We start from the raw sequence: 26,372 nt of genomic DNA on the forward strand, positions 1-26,372 counted from the left end.
ATTTGTTATGAATGGGGGTTGTACATGGCGATCAAACAATAATAATATATGCCTCATACACCATACAAGTAGGCCACAATTAATCAAACAATAAGATATATAAACAAGTATATGGTCAAATCAAATAATCAAATAATGAAATGAATGAACATTAAACAATGCATAAACATTATAAACATGTTAAACAATCAAACAATGGAGGCATGGATGAAAGAAACAAGTATAAAAAATATCAGATGAATCGGACAAGTGAAACTATGCACACAAAGAACCAATGAATAATTTAATCGGGAAATGATGCAAGGATCAAATAAAATCAAGATGAAAGGCCTCTAATATGTGGCACATGAGATGAACAAGGGAGGATCAATATATCTCTTCAATTGCCCTAAGTAATCCCTATGTCAAACATCAATCATAGAAAAGTCAACCGAAAAGTCAAGTCAACTTAAAAAATATCAAATAAATAGTAAATTAATTCAATAAATTATGAAAAAATAAATTAAATGAGGTGGGGTCAAGACATCATCATCCCCCAAAAATATTTCAAAAATAATGAAAATTAGTGTACAAATTAATTGAAATAAAACAAAAGTCAAATGAAAAGTCAACCAAGCAAACTAGGTCCAAAATAAAATCCAAAATAAATTAAAAGTGGGAAATAAAATTCCAATAAAAGGTCAGGTTGACCATGAGACATTGGTCAACCCTCATCCCAAAAATCAGAATCTAAAAATAATTTTAAGTCATGTAAATAAAAATAATAAAAAAAGTGTACTTAAAAGGACTATTTGAAGTAAATAATTGAAATAAAATATTAACATTAAATAAAATATGAAAATAAAAATTAAATAAATTAAATAAAACATTAAAAAATGTAAAAAAATATTTTTTGGTATTTTTATGAATGAATAAAATATTTTTTATTAATTAAATCAAAACAGAATAAAAATGAACAAAAGAGTTAAAAGAAAATAGAAATAAAAACAAAGGATTAGTGTGAGTGATGGGCCAGATGGGGGTGCAAAAAGCGCGCGTGAGCAGGCCCGGTCCGGATGGAAATCTCAGCATGACATAATAAAAAACTGGACATTTAAATAAATTATGTGGACTTGCCATCAATAGGTCATGGTTTCACTTATGCACTAGGAGACAAAAACAAATCCAACGGCTGAAATCAAGAAGCAGATGTGCGATCTGACCGTCCTGGGGAGCGACACGTGGTAATTTCCCCCATGCAAATAAAAAACAGTACAACCATGCAACATAATTCATGAAAAACACAACATTTTCTACCAACCTTCTAACTAGCATATCTCCCTCTCTAATGCTCCAAATGGGATGATGTAAAAATCAAAGTTCAAGTTTGAAACATGTAGAACACAATGGTCTCTTGTTTTTTATTAAAAATAATGGCTCTAGCATAGAGAAAAGCAAACAACAAGGTAGGCTCATGCAAGGATACGACAAAAATTCAATGTTACAAAATTAAAGTTTAATGAACATGCTTCAATGAAGGGTCCATAAGACAAACATAGCATAATATTAACAACAAAAATTAGCATGAAACAAGCATGGCATGGTGGAAAATAGCATGAAGTAAACATGAATAAGTATGACAATAGCATGAACAACATGGTGAACAAACATGGAATATGGTCATGGAAGATGGAATAGAGGACTTACCTAGTGGAAAACAGTCCACTGCTTCTTGATAGTGGAGGAAAGGAAAGAGAGGGAAGATGTTCTTTTGATGCTTTGAGATTTCAAGAACTTGTGCCGATGGAAAGGGAATGGAACTTGGTCTTTCTCTCCTTGCCTTGCTTAACTCAAAATATCACAGCCACCACCTTTCAGATTAGGGTTTTAGAAGCTTTAAATATGTAAGTCTAATGTGTCTTAATGGGCTTGGAAAGTTGGTTTGGATTATGACAAAATGATGCAAAAAGTGGTACAAAAGGTGAGGTGTATTAGAAGATCTAATTGTGGCAAAGCTTAAGTGGGTGAACCAAAAGCAAATGGCCAAATGAGGTAAAAAGTGGTGTGTTGGTCGTTTTTGGTTTGTGCAGCATGACATGGAAATAAGTCCAACAGGGTGACTTTAAGACTTTGTAACTTGATGAATACACGTCCAAATGGCAAGGCAATGCAAACAGTAGAAAGAGGGCATGGAGCTTAACATTTTTCATGTTGAACACAAGTTGAAATGATGAGTGGAAAGAGGTGAAAAATGGCCATAAAGTTCAGGTCTCATAGCTGCAGAATGGTTGGGCCAGTTTGGCCTAAATGTTGTCAAAAAATTCAGCCTATGATACCAATTTTAGATGAGTGTATCTTCCAAGCCAATGATCCAAATGGGATGATTCCAAAGGGATGTGAAATATGACATAACAAGGTACAACAGTCATGAAGAAAGTATTTTCAAAAGATGCCTTGAAGTGCAAGAAAACTGGCCCATAAGTCTTGACAAAGTTTGCAAATTTTGGACTTAGAAAATTTTCTAAGTGTTCTAAAATAATGTCTTACTTTGACCAAGCATAACTTTCTCAATTTTAATCCAAATGAAACAAACTTTATATATATAGAAAGCTTTAGACAAGAGGAACAACTTTCATGTTGGAGAAATTTTCAAATGGAGCTTGCATCTTGATGGAATATAGGCTTAAAGTGGGTGCAAAAACCTTGAGAACTTGCCTTAAATGGAAAGTCAACTATTTCCAAATTTGGTAACTTTTTCAACTCCTGATTAAATGATGAATCCATGATCCAACCTTGATCAAATTTCACATGTAGGCTCCCTTAGGCATGAATTTTGAGATTCCACCTTCAAAATGTCGGGAGTTGACTTTTCTGGCCCCACAGTTGACTTTTCCCAATCTGTCTGATTTCCGATTCCATTGATCAATTGAAGCACCTCTGGCTCAAATAAAGAGCTGATTTTTTGCATGTAGAACCTTGTGGACATATGGAGGGCCATGGAAATGAAATTCAACCAAGGAATCAGAAATAAACCGATTTTATACCAAACCTTAGTTTTAGGGCAAACTGATCAAAAACTAATTGCACTGATTGTCAATGGATCTTTGTGAGATGATTATGAATCTTCCTAGGCCAAGATTCATCTCTAATCATGACATGAATGAGCCCCTCTACTTCCCACCAAACCTTGCCTGTTGCGGATGGCCGTAAATCCCTGATTTCTGATTAAATCCATATGCACACTCTGAGAGCTCTGAACCTTCCACTGATGAACTGAGGACCATAATAAGACATATGGAACCCCTTGAGACCCTTGAGGCTTGTATACATAGAATGAAGTCCAATTCTCAGTCTTGCTTTGTGTGGGCTCCTTCTGTTAAGGAGTGAGCAATCAAACCCTGATTTCCCAAATCACTGATGCAATATGCAATGAGTATAACCTAGTATGATGCTAATGCAATGTGAAACAATATCCCATGCTTCCATGAAAAATGAAAGGTAAATTTTGGGGTATTACATTGGCATGATTTATAGTGGATTGTAATCATTAATTGGTCTTTTACTATCACCCATGCACCCATGCACCAAGAATTGCTCATTTTCATTCAAAATTGAAAAGGTGCACATATCAATTACTTGGCATATAAATCAAACACCATTTGCTTAGAATGAAGGAAGAGACTGCCCAAACTCTGCCATCCATTTCCATAACCTCACACCATAGAATTCTTTGAAGATTTATTGAGAAATCGAGTTTTTGTTCAACTCAAGTTTCTGAACAAAAACTCCAAAGATTCATTCCCTTTTTCACTTCATTGAGTTTCTGCAAGCAAGAGAAAGGGAAAGCACGAAGAATTACATAAAGAACAAATCTCATAAGCATCTCATAGAAGGTGAATTTCATAAAACTTCATCTCTTCGATTCTCCCTCCATACTCTAGATCTAAGCTGAATTTGTGTTGGTTGAAGTCCTACCAATGTAGGCAACATGTCTGAGTTATTTTGGACTTGATTTGAAGTAACTCAGGTTGAACACCTCTAATTTGATCTTCACTTTTCTAATTATAGAGTGAGATATGTAACAAATTGAGGTCATATTCGTGATCCTTGCAATTTTTCCTTTAAAATGATGTTAGATCCATCAATTTCTAGGCAAGTTTGTTCTTGACAGTCTGGTGACCCTCACCGGAGAAGATAACTTGAGCTAGGGCTATAGTGGTGGCGTGGAAATATCCTCACCCTTGTATCTCACTTCCATCTTTTAATATGAGCCTTTGGTTGTGTTTACCATGTCTGTGGCGCGTTGACTGAAGGAACATGTGGAACGTGTGTTTTGGATCAACAGATTTGCCACCTCAATTAATGAGAGGTGATCTGATGGCTCCGATTTTTTCCATTTTATTTTATTTTTCTAAATTGATTTTTAAATAGCCATTTTTTTTAAAATTTACGATAAATTCATTTTTATCCAAAAATTATGGGACCAACACCAAAAATTCACAAATATTTTCTTCCCATTTATGATTCAAAATTAATTTTTGGATTAAGTTTGATATTTTTTGTGAATTTTGTGATTTTTAACTTGTTTTAATTAGTTTTTAATTACTTATGACTTTTGAAAAATCCTTTGGCCTTACTTGACCTATGATAAATCTCTTAGCCATTTTTTTGGTGTTTTGAAGGGGTTTTAGGTTTTTGATCTTTTGAAAGGATTTTAGATTTTTAATTGATTTAATGCTTTAATGAGCTTTTGTATTGACTTTATGTTGACCATACTTCTGTTTGGCCTTGGTCTTGGTTGAATTGGATCTTGACTTGGTCAATACCATTAGATTTAGGAGGTTGATAAAGTTTAAAACTTCATCCCTCGGATGAATGAATGGTATTGATCAAGTGAGGTTCATCCCTTGACCAATTTGGGGTCCCACTCACTTCATCTCTCCATTTTCATCTCATTTATTCCCCAATCAGCTCTTGGCCAATGACTTCTCATGGATCATTAGCTAGTTTATTCATCAATGACCTTGTGTTAGATGAATCAACATAGGCTTGATTGAGATAGGCCCATCCTCTCTTGTTTTTGTGTGTGGTATGCTTTAGTATCTTGGTATTAGATACCTTGTCTCTAGCATGCATTAACACTAACATTATTATTGACCAACCTCAGATAGGTTTGGCTTCTTATATAAGCCTACTTCTATATAGCATGCATTAACAAATTAACATACTAATTTGACAACTAACATTTAATTTTCTTATTATTTACTTTAATGAAATTTAAATTCTTGCACTTTATCATTCCTTGTCATTTACATTAACGCAAATTATATATACTTCAGTCATTTGCTCTTTGCCCACTTAGGCCTACGTTTATGCTTTAGTTATTTTCATATTTGCTCACTTGAGCCATTATATTTTGTTCATATGATATATTTGTGCTTGTGATCATATTTTGTTTGTGGTCTTAGGACCTTAAAACACTTAATAAAAACAAAAACACTAAAAAACACATTGGTGGACTGTTGGATCTTTGTTTGTGACTGGATTTGGACCTATGGACTTAGAGTATGCAACATTCCTGAGCTATGGAAGAAAAACTTGGCCAATGCCATTAAATTTGAGACCAAAAACATGGCCAATGCCATTCATCTGAAACAAGCTTGTGAGACTCCCTTGGGTTTATCTGATACACTTTTTCTCTTTGTCTAAATTGTTATTTTGATCTTATTGTTATTATTTGATGTTTTCTCTTTGAGTATGTGAAATTCTGGTATCAGATATAAGATGTCGAAGGTAATGTCACGACACTAATATTTGTTAATACACAATGGATAAATAAACAGAATTGTAAAGCAAATCACACAAGCAATTGTAAACCCAGTTCGGTGCAACTCACCTACGTCTGGGGGCTACCAAGCCAGGAAGGAAATCCACTAAAATAGAATTAGTTCAAAGACTATCCGTACACTTCAACAAGTTACAGTCTTTCTCACCTAATCTCTACCCGTGCAACTTCTACCTAAGCACTCTTAGATATGAGAACCCACTCACTTCCCTTACAATCACACACCCGTGATTTTAAACAACAATCCTTGTGAAAAGAAAATACTTTTCAATTACAAAACTCTTGATTTTACTTCACAGTTTCAATCAAGAAGACGCACTCTTGATCTTGCTTCACAGCTTTGATCAAGAAGACAAATCAGTCCAATTCAATCATCAATGGATGACTTGAATGGCCTACAGACACAAACCTTAGCTCTCTCTCTAAATTTCGCTCAGTCTTGGTTGTGTGTTCAAACAGGTTTTCTAAGTCCCTTTTTATAGAAGCATTGAACAACATGAAAACCCTAAATATATTTTCCAATCAAATCTCTTTATAACAGCTGTATAGATCTCCTTGGAAAATAATCAAATCTGGTTGAAATCCCTGATTGAATGCGCCAGCTAGCCATATCTTCAATCAACCAATGATTGCCATTAATTGTGCAATCACAAAACACCAGACATTCATACTGAATGTTCTGTGTACAGGATGTCATGACATCGGGTCTGACATCCTAGAAAAATCCTGCATAATCCAATTTCCTTTTATAGCAGGTACAACCATATCAGATACCATGACATTGCGTATGTCATATGAAACAATCCTGCATGAACATGTCTTCCATATAAGCTCCGGCAGGTACGACCAATATCAGAAGCCTTGTCATTGTATGTGGCATTCTGAAACAATCCTGCTTGCATCTGTTCTTTAACTCCAGCAGGTACATAGGATATCTCATGTTAAGACATCACACATGACATCTTGTGAACACTCTTTGTTTTACCAAAATTGCTGCCAACACTTAGAATCAACAAACTCCCCCTTTGGCAAATTTTGGCTAAAACATATATCTGTCCTTTTTGTTCACAAGGCAAACTATCAGCAGTTAAACAACTTAACAGTAGTTTAATCAGCAGCAGAAGCAAAACAATTACTAGCTATGGCTACTAGTAATACACACATGCACAAGGGTACTTCTCGTCCCCCTAAATCTGTGCAACAATCAACAGAATTACTAGTTATGGATGAAACTAGTAAGACACACAAATGCACAATGCACCAGGGTACTTCTTCTCCCCCTAAATTTGTGCATGCATCAAATATAACAGCTACTGTAACTCCAACACCTGTACCACCCAGAATTTCATACTGACATTTGCTTCAACATCAGCACCTGTTCAGCCACATCCAACTTCCATATCAAGCACTTCTCCCCCTTTTTAGTCAAAATTGACCAAAGGTGACCAATCAGACAAAATAAATGTCTATTAGCCTAGCAGAGAAAGTTAAAACTGATGTTATAACATAATATTCAGGAAGTACACAACATCATTAAACACAGCTGTGATAGCTGGAATAATGAACAAATCCAAGGAACTCATTAAGAGCCCTAAATATTACATAACAGGCATCAAGAGGACTGCCACAAAATACAAAAACAAAAACTCCATATTGCAGCAGCAGCAGAATATCTCCCAGAACATCAGACCCATCAGCTTCATCGTCTTCATTCTTTAACAAACAAGAGGAGGAACCATAAATCAGAGGAAGAAGTATCATCTTCGCCTTCTTCTTCATCTTCAGAGCCATCAGAGCTTTCAGAGTTGGTACAGGACTGTGCTTTTGCCTCTGAGTCCTTACCAGCTTTTTCTATCTCCTCCTTTTCCAGGCTATAAATAAGAGCTTCCAAAGCTTCTTTTCTTTCTTTGGCCACATTTATACCATTCTCCAATTGCCTGCAGGTTTCTCTTAGTTGGTCAATTAGGTTCCCTTGAGATGCAGGTTCCCTTCTTGCAGATGTCATGACAACATTATTGACATGACTACCCTCAAAAAGCTTATAGTGAATTGATAGAGGGGTCTTCCTCCTGCTTGGAACATCACTAGCACTTAGGATTCCTGGTTGTTGACTCAGGATGATGCCACAGATGATGGAAGGGAATGCAATGGGCAACTTTACAGCATTGGTGGAGGCATGTCTGATGGTTTGATCAAACATAAACTTTCCAAAGTCATAATTCATCTTAGTTCCAATGGCATGAATGATCCTCCCAAGAGAAATGGAGATGGTAGATATGTCATTAGTAGGTACCCAATTTGCTGAACCAATCTTGTGTAAGATGGCATACTTGACAGTTAGTTTACTAGCTGATAGGTGTTTCCTACTAGGCCATTCCTTAACCTGGCCAGCTGTGATCATCCTACAGATCTCATTATCTGCGGTCTCTAGATCTACCCCTCCATTTGTTCCTCTCCCTAGGAATCTGTTGATGATGGTTGGTGAAAGTTTTACACATTTACCCCTAACAACCACTTTGCAGACCTCATAACTTTCCTCAGGAATGTTTACAATGAATTCTTTGACTAGCCCCTCATAGCATTGAGGCAGAGCAGTCACAGTTTTCATAAGACCAGCTGCCTTGATTAACTCCATTACTTCCTTCACTTCAACGGTTTCTTTCCCCAATTCTCTTTCAACTGCAACCCTTCTCTGAGTCACAAACCTCCATTTGTCTAGGTGCTCAGCAGCAATTCTGTTGGAAGACTTCTTTACAGCCTTTCTTTTGTCAAAGGAGATGTCTGGGACATCGTCTTCGACATTCTCATCAGATTCAGAACTCTCACTTTCTTTCTTCTTCCTGACCTCTACTTTACTCCAAGCTTTGGAGGGACCTATACCAGCAACCCTTTTCTCTTTCCTATCTGTTCTTATCTCAGCAATACTCTTCCTTTTTCTCAGTCTTTTTGCTACACTTGTTTTCACAAGATTGACCAACGTGTCATCTTCTTCCTCAGACCTTTCTTCCTCAATGTCCTGAGCAGTATTAGGGGACATGCTAGGTAAGTTTTTTCTAAGAGAACATAGTCCCTCAGCAGCTACTTCCTTCTCTGTTTTAGATGAGTCATCATCTTTTTCAGCTTGGGTTTCCTCCTCAGGAGAGGGGTCCCTTCTGGACAGAGGGATAAAAATGTCCTTGACTCCATGCTCTTCATTCAGTATCTCAGTAACTAGGTTTCTTATGATGCGATCAGTAAAGTGCATGTCCTTTTTCTCAGGAGATTTTTCTGGAGTGCTACCTTGCTTAGCTTCGGCCATGGAAGGGGAGCCTGAAACATCACCTGGTATCATGCGCAGAGGGGTTACTTCCATCAGATCTTCATCTAAAATTTCCATGGAGGAAGTTCTTATATGAAAGGGTTTTGAGCTGGATGTTGAGACATGTTGTTGAACTTCTGAGAAGAGTTTCTTTTCCCTAGTAGAGGTTCTCTGAGTAGAATGATGAAGATAGAAAAAATTGTATTCAGGCAGGGCGTGCTAATGAAATGGATGCTATTTCCAATACTAGGAGATGATTCATTATTAATGTGGCTTTTTTCTTTTCATTGGGCAGACAATATTTTTCTTGCCTTTTCCACTCCACATTAATTGCCATATTTTCTCAAGAAGCCAAGCCCCTAATTTTCCCTTTTCATCTTTCAGTTGGACATCATACAAATCCTTTTCAGTCCTGTTGGTTAGTTGCATTTGATGCTGTAGAACTATGAGTCTGTTTTCCACATATTTTCTACATGAGTGATGAAAGCAAATAATGTACTTGGTCCAGCTGTGCTGAATATGATCTTTGGACATAGATGTACCATACAGGTTGTCATAATACAATGTCATAGCATCGATTGTGACATTGTAGACAATTATCAGTAATTTCATCCACCCTGGTTGGGCATTGTTGCTTTCAACTGATATCTTATCTATCTCAATAGTCCCTTGTGTCTCTATTCCAGCAAAGCTCTTACTATCTTCAGACTTCATACCACCAGTCATATGTTCAGGTGTTTGGGCCATCATGACCTTTTCTTCCTTGAGGTTAGGTCTTAGCATCCTTATCTGACACTTTTCCTTTCCCTTGATGATTCTTCTTGCAACTGTACTCATCTTAGAGGGGTTATCCATTTGAGAGCTCCACATGTAGCAGTTGTTGTTGGTCCTGATTCCTTTCATAATTACTTCACTGTCTTTGTTCAGAATCAGACATTCAGTTTTAGTGAAGATGATATTCAGACCTTGATCCCCTACCTGACTGATGCTTATTAAATTTGAAGTCAAGCCCTTGACCAGTAGAATATTGTCAAGTTTAGGAGCTCCAGGACACTCAAGCTTGCCTATCCCCTTTATTTCACCTTTAGCTCCATCACCAAAGGTTACGTAGCTTAAGTCATGAGGGTGAAGATCAGTTATCAAGTCTGAGTTCCCAGTCATGTGTCTAGAGCATCCACTATCAAAATACCACTCTTCTTTGTGAGCCATTAGACTTGTAATATTAGTCTTAGGAACCCATTGCTTCTTGTTGATAGGCCTGTAATGTGTGGGTCTGGGTTGATAGTGAGTCTGTTGATTAACATGGCTAGGATAACCATACAACTTATAACAGGAAGACCTAGAGTGTCAAGATTTCCCACAGTATTGACATCACCATCTTTGGTGTTTGCCATCCTGCTGTTTTCTCTTCTGATGATGTTGATGAATGGGGGTAGGGTAACCATACAGCTTATAGCAGAAGGACCTTGAGTGTCCAAATTTCCCACAGTAATGACATCTCCATCTTTGGTGTTTGTCTTTCTGCTGTTCTTTCTTCTGATGATGTGACATATGATGTGACATCTTGGAACTGCTCTTACTATTGTTGCATTTGGGTTTAGCTTTAGGTTTGCAGCCAGTGTAACTACTTTTAGCCTTAGTTTTATGGTACCCTATTCCAGATTTGACTCCTGTGATTTGTCCAGTTTGAAGAATCTTGTCTAAGGAGTCAGATCCATTGTTCAGCATCCTTACATACTTGGTTGTCTCTTCTAGTTTTGAGTTTAAGAGCACAACTTCAGTTTTTAGCTTGAAGATGGTTTCCACTTGTTCTGCTTTTTCTTTCTCCAATTGAACTATCTTCTGGCTCTCAACTTGTTGATCTTCATCTAGCTTGACCTTTAGAGCCACATCTTCTGTTTTCAATTTGGAGATGGTTTCCAAGTATTCTACCTTCTCATTCTCAAGTTGAGTTATGTCTTTCTTCTGGTTTAAAGACTGCTTGTTCAGCTCTACACTTTTCTGACATAACTCTCTGTAGGTAGAGGCCAATTCCTCAAAGGTTACTTCACCATAACTTGAGTCTTCATCAGATTCCCATCTTCCTGTCAAAGCAGTCACAAGATTTGCAGCCTCTTCTGTATCACTCTCATCTGACCAGGTGGCAGCAAGACTCATCTTCTGCTCTTGAGGTAGGTACCACATTCAGTCCTGATGTGTCCATACCCATCACATTCATAGCACTGAACCTCTTTTCCTTCTTTGAGCTTCTCATCTGCTCTTGCTCTTCTTCCAGCATTGTTGGATTTACTGATGTCAGATGAGATGTTCTTGACATTTGCCTTTGATCTTACATCCATCTTTTTCAACAGTTTATTGAACTGCCTTCCCAACATAGCTACTTCATTGACAAGATCTTCATCACCCTCCTGACTCTTATCCTCTTCTGTGTTTGACATGAAGGCAATGCTCTTTGTTTTCCTTTCAACACCATCATTCAACCCTAACTCAAAGGTTTGGAGGGAACCAATTAGCTCATCTACCCTCATGTTGGAGATGTCTTGAGATTCTTCTATTGCAGTTACCTTCATAGCAAATCTCTTGGGGAGTGACCTGAGAATTTTTCTTACCAGTTTTTCATCTGTCATCTTTTCTCCCAGGGCTCCTGAGGCATTAGCAATTTCAAGGATACTCATGTGAAATTCATGAATATTCTCTTCTTCTTTCATCCTTAAGTTTTCAAACTTGGAGGTGAGTAGCTGTAGTCTAGATATCTTTACCCTGGATGTGCCTTCATGAGTGGTCTTGAGAATGTCCCAAGCATCTTTAGCTATTTCACAATTGTTTACCAATCTGAAGATGTTCTTGTCCACTCCATTGAAGATGGCATTCAAAGCTTTAGAATTCCCAAGGGCTAGGTCATCCTCCTCCTTGGACCATTGTTCTTCAGGCTTTTTCTCAGTAGTGGCTTCTCCTTCTTTAGTAACAACAGGATGCACCCAGCCTGTCAAGACAGCTTTCCACGCCTTGTTATCAAGGGAATTTAAAAAGGCTACCATTCTTGGTTTGCAATAGTCATAGTTAGAACCATCCAAAATTGGTGGCCTATGAACAGATCCTCCATCCCTCTCCATTGTACCAGAAAGTATTCTCCCTAGATCTCACCCAGAGCCAGAGCAGGATGCCTGCTCTGATACCAATTGAAATTCTGGTATCAGATATAAGATGTCGAAGGTAATGTCACGACACTAATATCTGTTAATACACAATGGATAAATAAACAGAATTGTAAAGCAAATCACACAAGCAATTGTTAACCCAGTTCGGTGCAACTCACCTACGTCTGGGGGCTACCAAGCCAGGAAGGAAATCCACTAAAATAGAATTAGTTCAAAGACTATCCGTACACTTCAACAAGTTACAGTCTTTCTCACCTAATCTCTACCCGTGCAACTTCTACCTAAGCACTCTTAGATATGAGAACCCACTCATTTCCCTTACAATCACACACCCGTGATTTTAAACAACAATCCTTGTGAAAAGAAAATACTTTTCAATTACAAAACTCTTGATTTTACTTCACAGTTTCAATCAAGAAGACACACTCTTGATCTTGCTTCACAGCTTTGATCAAGAAGACAAATCAGTCCAATTCAATCATCAATGGATGACTTGAATGACCTACAGACACAAACCCTAGCTCTCTCTCTAAATTTCGCTCAGTCTTGGTTGTGTGTTCAAACAGGTTTTCTAAGTCCCTTTTTATAGAAGCATTGGACAACATGAAAACCCTAAATATATTTTCCAATCAAATCTTTTTATAACAGCTGTATAGATCTCCTTGGAAAATAATCAAATCTGGTTGAAATCCCTGATTGAATGCGCCAGCTAGCCATATCTTCAATCAACCAATGATTGCCATTAATTGTGCAATCACAAAACACCAGACATTCATACTGAATGTTCTGTGTACAGGATGTCATGACATCGGGTCTGACATCCTAGAAAAATCCTGCATAATCCAATTTCCTTTTATAGCAGGTACAGCCATATCAGATACCATGACATTGTGTATGTCATCTGAAACAATCATGCATGAACATGTCTTCCATATAAGCTCCAGCAGGTACAACTAATATCAGAAGCCTTGTCATTGTATGTGGCATTCTGAAACAATCCTGCTTGCATCTGTTCTTTAACTCCAGCAGGTACATAGGATATCTCATGTTAAGACATCACACATGACATCTTGTGAACACTCTTTGTTTTACCAAAATTGCTGCCAACACTTAGAATCAACAGTATGTTTCAAGGGATTTTTCATGTGATACACATAAAGGACGTTGAAGATTTCTTGCTTTGGAGTGCTAGCTTGGATGATTGGTTATCTTTATTTGATACCATTGGGTTTCTTATTAATTGCTTGAATGATTATGGCTTTGTTGTTTGCTCGATAATCCAAAGGAAATGGGTTTCTATCTAACACTATTGTCTTGTGGATGCTTCCCATGGGTTAGATCTTTTAAGCTCAGAACTTTTAATCTTGTCTAAGATAGCCTCTTCATCTCCACCTCTTTCTTCTTTAATTTCAAAATCTCCTTCTCATTTTCAAAACTTATTTGCTTGTTGTTTTTCAAGTTAGACTTGTTTTAATGAGTAGAAACCTTGGCCTTATGCCATTGATTTTTAAACTATTTTCTTAATTAAACTTGTCAGAAGACTTAATCATATTGACTTTATTTTCAAAAAAGACCAAAAAGAACTAATAATCCAATCATTTTGACCACTTGGTGCCTTTTTCCTTTTAAGCTTTTCAAAAAGAAAGCATCTAGATTTAAGTTATCCTTGGTTGAGAGGCAATTCTCCCATTCCATGATATATTGAGTGTAAGACTTTCCATTTACTAGGGGTTAGAGGCATACTCGTTGGTTTAATCCGAGTTGGAGCCATCCCTCTTAAATGTTGTAAAGCCCTCATTATCGGTGGATATTTGGTTGAGTATTCTCCCATTGATAACAAAAGATCTTTAAGCTTTTGTTAAAATCAATCCACCCATATTTGAAATTTTTACCATGAACTACGAGGTTTTGATCCCTCAGTTATGTTGGCACGTAGGCATAAGACCAAAAGTCTTATCAAACATAAAATGTAAATAATGAATTCTTTTCTCATCCCCTCATTCTATTTTTAAAACAAACATCTTTTCAACCAAGACAAGTACTTACAAAAAGGGCTCCCTAAGAGTACCTAGGACACTTTGGATGCTAATACATTCCCTTTGTGTAACCAACCCCCTTACCTGTAATCTCTGACATTTTATTAGTTTTGATTTGAAAACTTTTTATCTTTGGGTTTTGTTCGTACATTCACCATTTTCCTTTGGAAATGATAAAAGTGTGGTGACCACTCTAGTTTTATTGACGTTGAGTTAACCAATAGCTCAGTGGTCATGAATTTACTGCTATAGTTACGTTCCTTGGCACATTTGAGTTGGACTCATAATTGAGTGTTCTCCAACTCAAGCTATTTTATTTGGTTGGTAAGCTTGTCCATGTCCTCTTGCAGGATAGTTTCGGGCTCGGGCATCAACGGGAATAAAGAAAGGTCAAACAGGAACGATATCTTGATAACCCTAGCCCTCTCTTTTACCCACACAAAGTAGGGTTCCTTGGCTAGGATGTTCTTATTTCCCCATTCTTGGTCAATAAAAACTATGTGTGTCCAATCTCTTTGCACTCTCTTCACGTTTGAATCAAGTGGATCTATGGTATTGACGATGAAGGGAATGAAGTTTCTCTCATCGGGAGGACATAACATGGCGTACCCCAATTTTCTTTTGAGTAAAGCAGGGTTGTAGTTGGTACAAGCTTGTGTTCCTATTAAGGGTACATTTGGGAACCCTCTACATCTTGCAATAACTTTGTATCCCATTCTCTCTTGTACCATAGAGTTGAACTGGCGGAGAGAGATGCAAAATTTTGAGGCCATGTCAAATTGATTTGAGTAAAAGGTCCACGTTGAGGCATGCGAGCCCTCATTTATAGGTGCAATAGGGAAGCACAACAGAGGAAGGTACCACCTTTCGTCTCATGCCTTGTATGTAAGGTATGATAGAAGTCAGGAAGTAGAAAAGGTATCGGGTTCTTTGTTAGAAAGACTTCAACCACCAAGTGATCCACGAACTTGTCTATATTTGGGAATAGAGCAATTCCATGAATTATAAGTGCTAAGGTTGCACTACAGAAGTTGGGCCTTTCTTCCTTTAACATAACCCAAGCATGAACTTTGAGGAATTTTTGAGTCAAACCCTTGACAAAACCTTTAGTGCCCCAATTGGCTACTAGCTTGTTGGCGTTGATACCTAAAATAATTGAGAGCTCGGTTAAGCAGAAACCTTCTTCAAATTTGGGAAAGGGGTTGTATTCCTTTATTTATCGGTTGAGAAGTCTCTCAAAGTCTTCCAAGGTTGGATAGATTTGGAAATCGAGGAAGGTGAAGCATCTCAGGGGGACGTCATAGTATTGGGCCATTGTAGTGATATCATCATAGTCAACTTTCTCGATTAGAAGATCTATGATGTTCCTAAAATTGGCTATGACTTATTGTCCTTGAGGTTTGTTACTTTTGAGAAAAGGACCTTTAATGAGCTAATCACAGGACTCTTTAATTTGAAGGTAGAAGTGATTTTCCTTGTTGAGGAATCCATGATTGTGTCAGCAAAAAGTCCTGTAATTCTGCGTTTGAACAAACAAAAATCTTAAGATCTTTGCTTATTAGTTTGATGATGAATGAATGTATGTATGAATGAATGATTGGTTCTTATTTATTAATTTCCATGAAACATAGGCATGGGTTCAAAGTTTCGGACCATCGTGATGAAGTGTGAGGTTTAATAATGACTGTTTTCCAAACCAAGGTTCTTGCTTTGCATGATCTAGGGATTTTAAGAAATTGGGTGTAAGACACTTCCCCTAGAGTCATGAACTCCCTTGACTATCAGCCGCTTATGTCAATTTACTTTCCAGACGACTGCTCCATCAAGGTCATCTACTCTAAGTGAGATCTTCGTATCGACCCCTATGAGGAAGACACCTCGTGGACAAATACTACTAAACCTCTCCTATCTCAAGCAAGCTCTCAGAATCAGGTGGAGAGTCTTTCGCACAAGGTTTTCATTGCAATCAGTATTGCCTCCAAACTTTCTTCGTCGCAGAGCCATGGTTTTGGACCAATAGACAAACAAAGAAAAGATATACAAGTTAGATATAAAAGCAATATATACAAAAAAAAATGAATAATGGATAAACCCCTGCATACGTAAAAGAAAAAAACAACCCAAACTAGGCTAGACTCGCTTAGGGAAAACCGGTTCCCCAGCTGAGTCGCCAGCTGTCGCTACTAGGGTTTCATGCAATAACAAGGAATGGGGACCTTAAGAAATTCCAAAGGGATGGCCAAAAATCAGAAGATTCGCCATCAAATTTTATTTATATGCCTCTATCAGAGAGGGCGAGGAGAAATAGTCAATAAAACCCTCATAAAAGATACGCGTATGGGAAGTGCTAAAAAGGGATAAGGAATTGGTCTCGTGACCAAGACTTGGGTTTGAAAGTCAATTACACAAGGGGAAGGTATTAACACATCTCACGTACATGGTACTCCATGGTAACCATTTGGTTTGTTTACATATACGGGGATTTATCTCATTATTGTTTTATTTTCTAAAAGAAATGTGTGAAGGAGAGGGATATTTGGCTTTTTATTATTGTGCTCACCAAGGATTGTGGCCCTTGTTCCTACATATCGGTCGTCGGGGATGAGGAATCAGAGCATCGTAGTTTGGAGTAGAAAATGTTTGTGGGTTTGATTGATTTTACCTTTGAGAAAAGGGTTTTCGGGATGGGTTCCCTAAGGCACAAAAAATAGGTTTGATGGGTTATGTTGATTTTACCTTTGAGAAAAGGGTTTAAGAAAAGAATGTTTGTGATTAGATTGCACTAAAGTCTAGGGGTGGAGGTGAATATTCTAGACATAAAGCCAAACGTCTTGCGACCAAAATAATCAGAGTGAGGGTAGGAATGCTCCATTCTCACTCATTCTCCACCATTTAAGGCTCGTGGCGCACAATAGTAATCATAGTTATTAAGTATTTTAAATTTGATTAGGAAAATGCCGCTTGACATTGGATCAAGGGTTTGTTTATTTGATTATGAAATTTGGCTAATGCAACATGAATTCAAGGTAACCAACAAGAAAATAAAAGGGTTCATTGTAAGGTAGCCCAAGAGAAGTCCTTGTGTATGCCAAAAGTGACCTAATCTAAACAAAGGATAATGATATTACAAACATGTCCCCCTAAGGTGGTGCCATGATGCCATCCTTACAACCAGAATGTAAGTACATATGAAACCGAAAGTTCATAAAGTATCACAAAGATAATGGAAAGGGCCTCCAAGAAAAGGTCCTAAGATGATATCCTCTAAGTATAAGTGGATTAAGTGAAATGGATTATTTTTGGTCTTATAATTCTACCATGTTTTTGCTGTTTGTAAATGTATGATGACAATAAAGTAAAGACAAATGATAAAGTGTGCATGATGAGTTTGTAAAATGATAATGAGTGCTTAAATGTAAACGACATAAAAGTATATAATAATAAATATAACAATGATAACAATAACAAAAGGTTAGTTGTAATCAAAAGTTAGTAAGGTTAGGTTAAGTTAGGATTATGAACAATGGACCAACACTAGAGGATTATCTATCCTTAGGTCAATAGATTCAAAATATGACGCATCAAGGGATAACTTATCAATTGATGCAAAGTATGGAAGATGATAAACGGATCAACTTACCATAGATTTGTAACAATCAAAGTTATTCAACCCCAAGTCCATCTATCAATAGATTGATAAAAGGAAGACTATGCAAAACTACATGTTGAAAGCTTAATGATTGATTAAGTTGTTAAGTTGGCAAGTTGTAAGGTCAAAGTATAATATAAACAAGGTAATAAGAGTTAAGCCAAGAGAAATAACAATGTATCAGATGAAATAACAAGTCAACATATGTACAATTAAGGTTTCACCCACAACTCAAATGACCCGAGTTGTTTGACCTAGGGGCAACTGATCCATGCTTCAAAGTACCATGGATGAACACTAGATCATCCATTAGTAGGTTTGAAGTATGGAAGGTTTAGTCAACCCTAAACCAAACAAATCATGGACAAGGTGGATTTCATTAGCCCATAAGTTCAAGACTCCATAAGTCCATAAATAATAAACCAAATGAAATAAAATAAAGCACCAATAAGTTCTAGAGGCAAAACTAATGGGGGTCCATGTTGAACATCTTTTTAAAATAATAAAAAAAAGGTTAAAACTAAATCAAGATGGAACATAAAATGATAAAAAATAAAATAAAATGAATGAAGTAAAAAAGTAAAACAAGGGATTTGCAAACGCTGAGGGTTGAACCCCTTACAACCGGAATGTAAGTACATATGAAACCGAAAGTTCACAAAGTATCACAAAGATAATGGAAAAGGCCTACAAGAAAAGGTCCTAAGATGAAATCCTCTAAGTCAAAGTGGATTAAGTGAAATGGATTATTTTTGGTCTTATAATTTGATCATGTTTTTGTTGTTTGTAAATGTATGATGACAATAAAGTAAAGACAAATGATAAAGGTTGCATGATGAGTTTGTACAATGATAATGAGTGCTTAAATGTAAATGACATAAAAGTATATAATAATGAATATAACAATGATAACAATAACAAAAGGTTAGTTGTAATCAAAAGTTAGTAAGGTTAGGTTAAGTTAGGATTATGAACAATGGACCAACACTAGAGGATTATCTATCCTTAGGTCAATAGATTCAAAATATGACACATCAAGGGATAACTTATCAATTGATGAAAAGTATGGGAGATGATCAATGGATCAACTTACCATAGATTTATAACAATCAAAGTTATTCAACCCCAAGTCCATCTATCAATAGATTGACAAAAGGAAAGCTATGCAAAACTAAATGTTGAAAGCTTAATGATTGATTAAGTTGTTAAGTTGGCAAGTTGTAAGGTCAAAGTATAATATAAACAAGGTAATAAGAGTTAAAACAAGAGAAACAACAATGTATTAGATGAAATAACAAGTTAGCATATGTAAAATTAAGGTTTCACCCACAACTCAAATGACCCGAGTTGTTTGACCTAGGGGTAACCAATCCATGCTTCAAAGTACCATGGATGAACACTAAATCATCCATTAGTAGGTTTAAAGTATGGAAGGTTTAGTCAACCCTAAACGAAACAAATCATGACCAAGGTGGATTTCATTAGTCCATAAGTTCAAGACTTCATAAGTCCATAAATAATAAACCAAATGAAATAAAATAAAGCATCAATAAATTCTAGTGGCAAAACGGATGGGGGTCCATGTTGAACATTTTTTTAAAATAATAATAAAAATGGGTTAAAAAATAAATCAAGATGGAAAATAAAATGATAAAAAAAACTAAAATGAATGAAGTAAAAAAATAAAACAAGGGATTTGCAAACGCTGGGGGTTGAACCCCTATCCTCGGGGTTATGGAGGGTCAACCCCTTCTCCCATTGGACCAATGGCTCAGTGATGCTAGTAAATACACCGAAATAAATAAATAATAAAAACAAAGTAAAAATGGGATGCACACATCGAAGGGCCAATCAGAACACGACACAACTTGTTTTCAAATTTAAATTTTGCATGAAACGGACATCTTCAACCTTAGCCCTCAGAAATCAAAGCTTGGAAATACACGTTTTCAACTAGTTTTTTCATGGAATCATATTGCAAATACATAAACAAACTAACCTCCACTATCATGAGCCATTGATTGGCTTTGAGTGTGGAGTATTTTTCCACGAACCAAAGGAAATCAAATGAGCTAGTTCAAAAATTAAACTCTAGAAATGGGAATATCAAGGCTGAAAACTTAGGGGAATTGATCATAAGAACATTTCAAGGTGAATGGAAACTTGTTTGGATGATGGGGGGGAAGGGAACCACCTGATTAGAAACAACTCAGGGAGGTTTTCCGATGACGCAGCTCAACTCAGGTGAGGCTTGGAGAAGATGAGTTAAGGCTTTGGAAAGTTTGAATGGATGTTGGTGAAGGTTTCTGGGTGGTTATTTAGGATTGAGATGATCTGAAACTCAGAAAAGCAAACTCTGCTTTTGAAGCTTCAGGGTGAATGTTCATCAGGGGTTCTTTGGCTTGGAAGGCTTGGTTTTAAAGTGGAACACCTCCCCTTATTTATAGGGAAGCTGTCTGGATGGTTTTGGAGGGAGAATGTGAAGGTTTACTTAGAAAAGGGAAGTGGCTCGAAACATGCTTGAGGTTGGACCATGGGGGATAAGTATGGTTGTTGTCTGAGCTTGCTTGCACCTCGGACTACTTTGCCTTGGTCCTTAGCATCGATTTAGAATAGACAAATGCAAAGGGATGGCTTTCTATTGATTTTTCTTTTTGCCATTTTGGGAAAAATCTAAATTTTGCACATGGGATCAGTTTTGGCATCCAAGTTGACTTCCTACTACACCATAATACTATATGCAATATGGTTGGGGACCATTGCAATCAGATTGGATTGATTTGGTGACTTGGTGAATCCATTTGAAAATTCTGACTCGTTGTGGTCTGGTTTGCCCATCAAGATGAAACCCCATGTTTCAACCAAGGCCAAAATGAAATTGGCTCGTGCACTTTGTCTCAATTTTGTGCCATTTACTCCTTGTCATGTATTTGATTGAATGCAAAAAGGACCAGGTCGAAAGGGTTTATGGTTTGGAAATGGAAATGTGTCAAAGTAGTGGTAATGACATGAATTTAGGGCATGATGGGCATGTTGGACCAGCTTGGCCAATAGCAAATTTGACGCCTTTCCTTAATGAATTAGGTCTTAGACCTTGAAACAAAGTTGGACAGGAACTTATTTAGGACATTTGGCTCGAATTGGAACTTAAAAATTTTGTGAAATGAGAAATTTATGACCTTCGGAACTTTCCATAGGCCATTCTTGCCAAAATGTGACCAACCAACATGACCTAAAAATGGGATTTTGTGATTTCTTGATTTCCAAGGCACAATGGTGGATGTTTTGAGTTCATACAATCATACCATGATGGGAAATAATATTTGGAACTTTTTGTGATGATTTTAGGTCAAGTTGATGTGTGGATCAAAGCATTGAAAGTTGAAAAATCATGAACAAACCAACTACTTGTAACATGGATTGAGTGGATGTTTAAATGATGGATCTTGGTTGTAATGGACATAAAATGATGTTGAATGAATGGTAAGGTGATTGGATGGTCAAAATTAAGCAATGTCAATGGTTGAAGGATCCCTAAATTAGGGTTTCTTGAGCCACAAGTTTTGTCAAGAACCAAAGCCAGATGTATTAGGGTTTGAGATGCAAGGGTCACATTGAGATTTTTAAGAGGTATAAGGCATGAAAAAGCTTTGGATTTTATGGGTCCTCAAAGGAATGGTCAAGATCCATGGTGAATTATGACTTGTAAAAGCCAAATGAGGTCAAGAGCTAGGGTTTGGTCCTTGAGTGACCAGATGAATCTTGAAGCTTCTTCAAAGGGGACTTGAAGCTTGCGAAAATATACCTGAATGCATCGTATGCTTGAACATACAATAGAGTTGCCATCAAACTTTATTTATTCCCAAAGGAAAGTAAAAACATTGATAAAACCCGGGGAAAGATAAATCTAGGCAAGGAAGTCGGTTATGCAAGGGGAAGGTATTAGCACCCCTAACATCCATGGTTCTCCATGAGAACCATTTTGAATGTTCTTTGCAAGAGTGGGTGTTATATCTAGGGTTACTTGCAAAGTAATAAAGGAAGAAAAGAATAGATAAAGTGCTCACTGAGGATTGGGGCCCTCATGCCTACGTATCCTTATAATGCAATAAGGAATTCATAGCTCTGTAGTTCATATAACTAATGGTGGGAGATGAAAAGAAGTTGTGATAATGATATGGTCTAAACCAAAGGATAATATGATTAAACTCCAAAAAGGGATGAAAATATGAACCCATGAGTAAAACTGGTATAAACTAAAACGTGGAGGAAACTAGGCATACCCACTGTATTGTCATACCGAAAAAAAGGGAATTAAGTGTTTGGCGTCAAGGCAAGCATCTCTTAGTTCACAAGCAGACACAAGATGGAGCTCAAAGAGATAATGTATTTGTCTCAAAGGTAGAGGTATATCACATGACGTGAATGAGGGTAGAAGATTATGAATGAATCATGGACATGAATGGAGGCAATAAATAAGTATGCTCGCGAAGGATTCGAACCCTTGTGCCTATGTATTCTCATCGTGCAATGAGAAAGGTAGAGCTTTCGTAGTTCAACCTATTATGGCTGAAACAAATGAGGATAGATAGATTTTTAGGAGGCAAGGTATGTTGCTTACCAAGCAAGAGCGTGTCACTAACCAATGATGGTGATCAACCACAGGGACAAATGAGATATAATTGGCCCACACATGAGAGGATTCACAAGGCAAGATCGTCTAAGCACGAGAGGTCTTAAAAGACGAGCAATGAATAAGAAATGATTGTCCTACGCATGAGAGGATTTACAAGGCAAAAGAGCTCAAGGGGGTTCTCCTAGGCACGAGAGGTCTTAGAAGGAGAACAATGATTGGCGGGTTTGCCAAGGCACAAGAGGACTGATAAAGCAAATATTGATTGAATGGAGTGGGCCTAAGCACAAGAGATCTGATAAGGCTCACAATGATTGAATGGAGTGGGCCTAAGCATAAGAGGTATGAAAGGCTAATGAATAAGGGTTTTTCAAAGCACAACAGGACTAACAAGGAAAACAATGATTGAATTGACTGATAAGGATTCCAAGACTTGATCATAAAGGAATCGATCCAAAGGATATCTGAATATCAAATAGAGTATGATTAATTATCCACTTAGGAGAAATGATTGAAGTGCAATGGTGCTTCCCTGTTGAAGTATTAAATGTTGCTCGCTTGAATAAGACTTGCCAATTGTACGATTCTAATTGCACTAAAGTCTATGAACAAAGGTGAATGAATACCTTGAGCAACTGGGTCATTCATCATCCCGTACCTAAGGATATTCTAGACAAGGATATGAATTCTTGACTCTCATTATTCTTTGTTTCTTAAGGCTCTTAGCGTACAACTCGAATCGGAATTGACAAGTTGCTGATAAGACATCTTGAGTGTTGATCTTGTTGATGCAATGCTACTTGTTGTAGAAGAAGATTTAACAATCAAATAAATCGAATTGTGTTAAAGTCTATGAATAGAGGTGAATACGATGAGCAACTGGGTCATTCGTCCTGTACCCAAAGATATTCAGAATGAGGATAAGAATTCTCCTCTCTTATTCTTTCTCTATTTCTTAAGGCTCGTGCCACAAAATATGAATTATGATCGACAAGTGTTGATACCTTTATTGTACTTGAGAAGTAGTCCATTTGGCTAGCTATGCTTTATTGATGTTGACTTTGAAGGATTTGGTTGACCAAACTGACCTTTGGTCAACACTAATCGGTGGGATTAAAAAAATAATAGTTGAAACTAGGTATAAAATAACCTATTGAATTAATCAACTAAATTAATCAGAAAATTCTAATTAGAGCCCTAAGCTAAGGGAACATGTATATAAATCATAATTTCTAAACCCTAAGGGCAAAATGGTCATTATATCAAAAATGAGTTAATTGGGAAAATAGAATCTAAAAAATCGATATTAATCGAAACTAATTAATCCTAATTATATTTAACTATGTAAAAATCTAAGTATTCTAATTATCTAATTAAAGTTTAAAACCTATTAATATCCTAAAAATTAATTAAGGCCTAAATTCCCAATTATCCTAAAATGAATGTTCTAATTAAATTAATTAACAATCTAATTAACCTAATTAATCATGACTAATCCTAATCAAATCCTAATAACTAAGCAACTAATTTAATTATCATAATTAAGAATAAAAGGGACATGACTAACTAGAACAAGAATGGCCCCTAAAAATGAAAGGGGTGCAGGACTGAAAGCTGGGGGTAGGGAGCAAAAACCGCTTGGGCCTTAGGCCTTAGGCCCAGGCTCTGAATGGTTGAATCAAACCAAAATAAAAGAGAAATACAACTTATGAAAAAAACCGCTTGGGCCCTAAGCCCAAACCCACATCTGATGCTGGATCCAAATTTATCAACAACACATGAAGTATTTGCAACATGAAGCCACCAATTCTCCATATGCGGCCACTGAAACTCCACACTTCTCCTTAGCCGAAAACAACACGCTCCTCAAAACTTCCAAGCTACGATCGTGATTGCTTCACGACTCTCGCTCGCGTTCGTCATCAACATCGTCCCGTCCCCATCAATGTTCACCGTTTCAAGCTTCGAATCAGAACCAAATGGAGAACAACACCCTAATCATTAAGTGATGCTCTAAACTCAATCATCACCAACTCAGAGTGATCTTGATGCCCTGCGTTTGCTTTTGGTGAGTCAGGAAACAGATTGAGAGCGAAGACGTTGTGGCTCCGAGATTGAAGATGATTGCACGTTCTTCTACTATCTGTGAATGTTTGAAGCGATGACTCGAGTCGCTCTTATGAATGAAGGTGAAGAGTGGATCAGAATTCTCAGAGCCTCTTGGAAGAGTGATGAAGAAAAGAAGAATCCCCTGAATCGTAGTGAAGGAAGGTGAAGAAAATGAGACTGAGAGAATGAAGAATCATAGGATTTAGAGTTTATGAAGAAGCTTCAGAATCTGAGTATGGTAAGCCTTTTAAAGCATTCTGAGTTGGTTAGAAACTCCTCTCAAATTCACCCGATATTCATTTTAAATTCAGTATGTTAGAAATGAGAATTGTTAGTTAGAAATTTGGAATTGAAATTCAAAATGCACATGAAATTATCTTTTATTGAGTTAGTTATGTCAGTTGCAGTTAGGTTAGTTAGCACTTGTTTGGACTGTTGACTTAGCTAGTTAGTAATGTTAATTGAAGAGGAAAGTAGTTAGTTAAGTGTTAGTGAAAAATAGTTGACTGTTGGGGTATTTTTGTGTTGTCTTGATTTGTTAGAATTTGGGGATGATTGGTAGGTCGTTAGTTGCTTAAGGGTTGGAATATTGCTAGCAATTAGTACTACTTGGAAGCTATGATGAAAATTGTTAGTGAAGGATGTCAACACGAACGGTTATGTCAGTTAATGGGAGATGGAAATTTTAGTGGTTAGTTAGGATTAGTAAAAGGTCAGGGCTAGAACTGACTTGGCATGAGGATTCTAGTCAACCAATATCAATGATAATGTTAATAAGTTAGAGTAGAAGTGAATTGTTTGAACTGTTATGGTTGTTGTGCTAGAATTATTCGTAATCCATCATGTCAAAGCATGTTAGTTTAGGTTGGTTTTGAATGCATTAGAAGTTGATGTTATGCTAAATATTATGTTGAATGAAGCTATGTGTATGTGTGTCCTTCTGTTTGTATTGCATAAGTTACAGTAAGCCAAGTTGGTTTGTGTATGGCTTATGATTTTCATGACCTTGAATGATTGGTTTTGGCTTGTATGTGTTCATAATGCTAACTCACTTTCACTTGTTGCAGGGCATTGTTCATGATGCAAGACTGCAGAGTTGGCACCTATGGTTGTTGCTTATGTTGTCATGCCAAAGTATCATCCATGTTGGTCATGAATTATAGTATTAGGACCATGTTGTGTATAATGAATACTAGAATAGAAATAGGGTATTTCTTTATATGAATAACATGTAATGTCACATAGGATCAATGCCAATTCTCATTGATAAATACTAGCAATATATTGATAAGGTTTGAACTTAGGACTTGTAAGATTGTTGTAGCATGATGTATGAAACATGTAATGAGCTCACACTTTTGTAATAAAAACTCTTTACCAAATCATAATGCAAAATCATATGGATGGATTCTAGAAGTGGATGAATGTCATGAAATGTTTAAGGTTATGAACATGTAACATGAAAGCATGTAATGCTTATAAAATTATGTAAAATGTTTGAACCCTTACTTATGATTCCAACATATCTTTTTGATTCTAATTTTAATTCAAAACTCATCTTTTTTTAGCTATGCTTTTATGAAATAAAAAACAAACAAATATTCAATGCCTTAGTTCTTTGGTTAAAATAGATGGAACAAAACAATGCCAATACCTAAAGCAATG

The 26,372-nt window shown here is 36.7% G+C and overlaps 1 long non-coding RNA gene across 1 annotated transcript; it reads left to right on the forward strand.

Annotated features, from left to right (window-relative positions):
* Positions 1 to 24,347: 24,347 nt before the first annotated feature.
* On the forward strand, positions 24,348 to 26,123 carry LOC127074996 (uncharacterized). Its single transcript, XR_007786158.1, has 2 exons — positions 24,348 to 24,945; positions 25,775 to 26,123. It is a non-coding gene; the product is annotated as an uncharacterized LOC127074996 (long non-coding RNA).
* Positions 26,124 to 26,372: the final 249 nt, after the last annotated feature.

Source organism: Lathyrus oleraceus, chromosome 4 (assembly GCF_024323335.1).
Source record: "Lathyrus oleraceus cultivar Zhongwan6 chromosome 4, CAAS_Psat_ZW6_1.0, whole genome shotgun sequence".
Taxonomy (NCBI): Eukaryota; Viridiplantae; Streptophyta; class Magnoliopsida; order Fabales; family Fabaceae; genus Lathyrus; species Lathyrus oleraceus.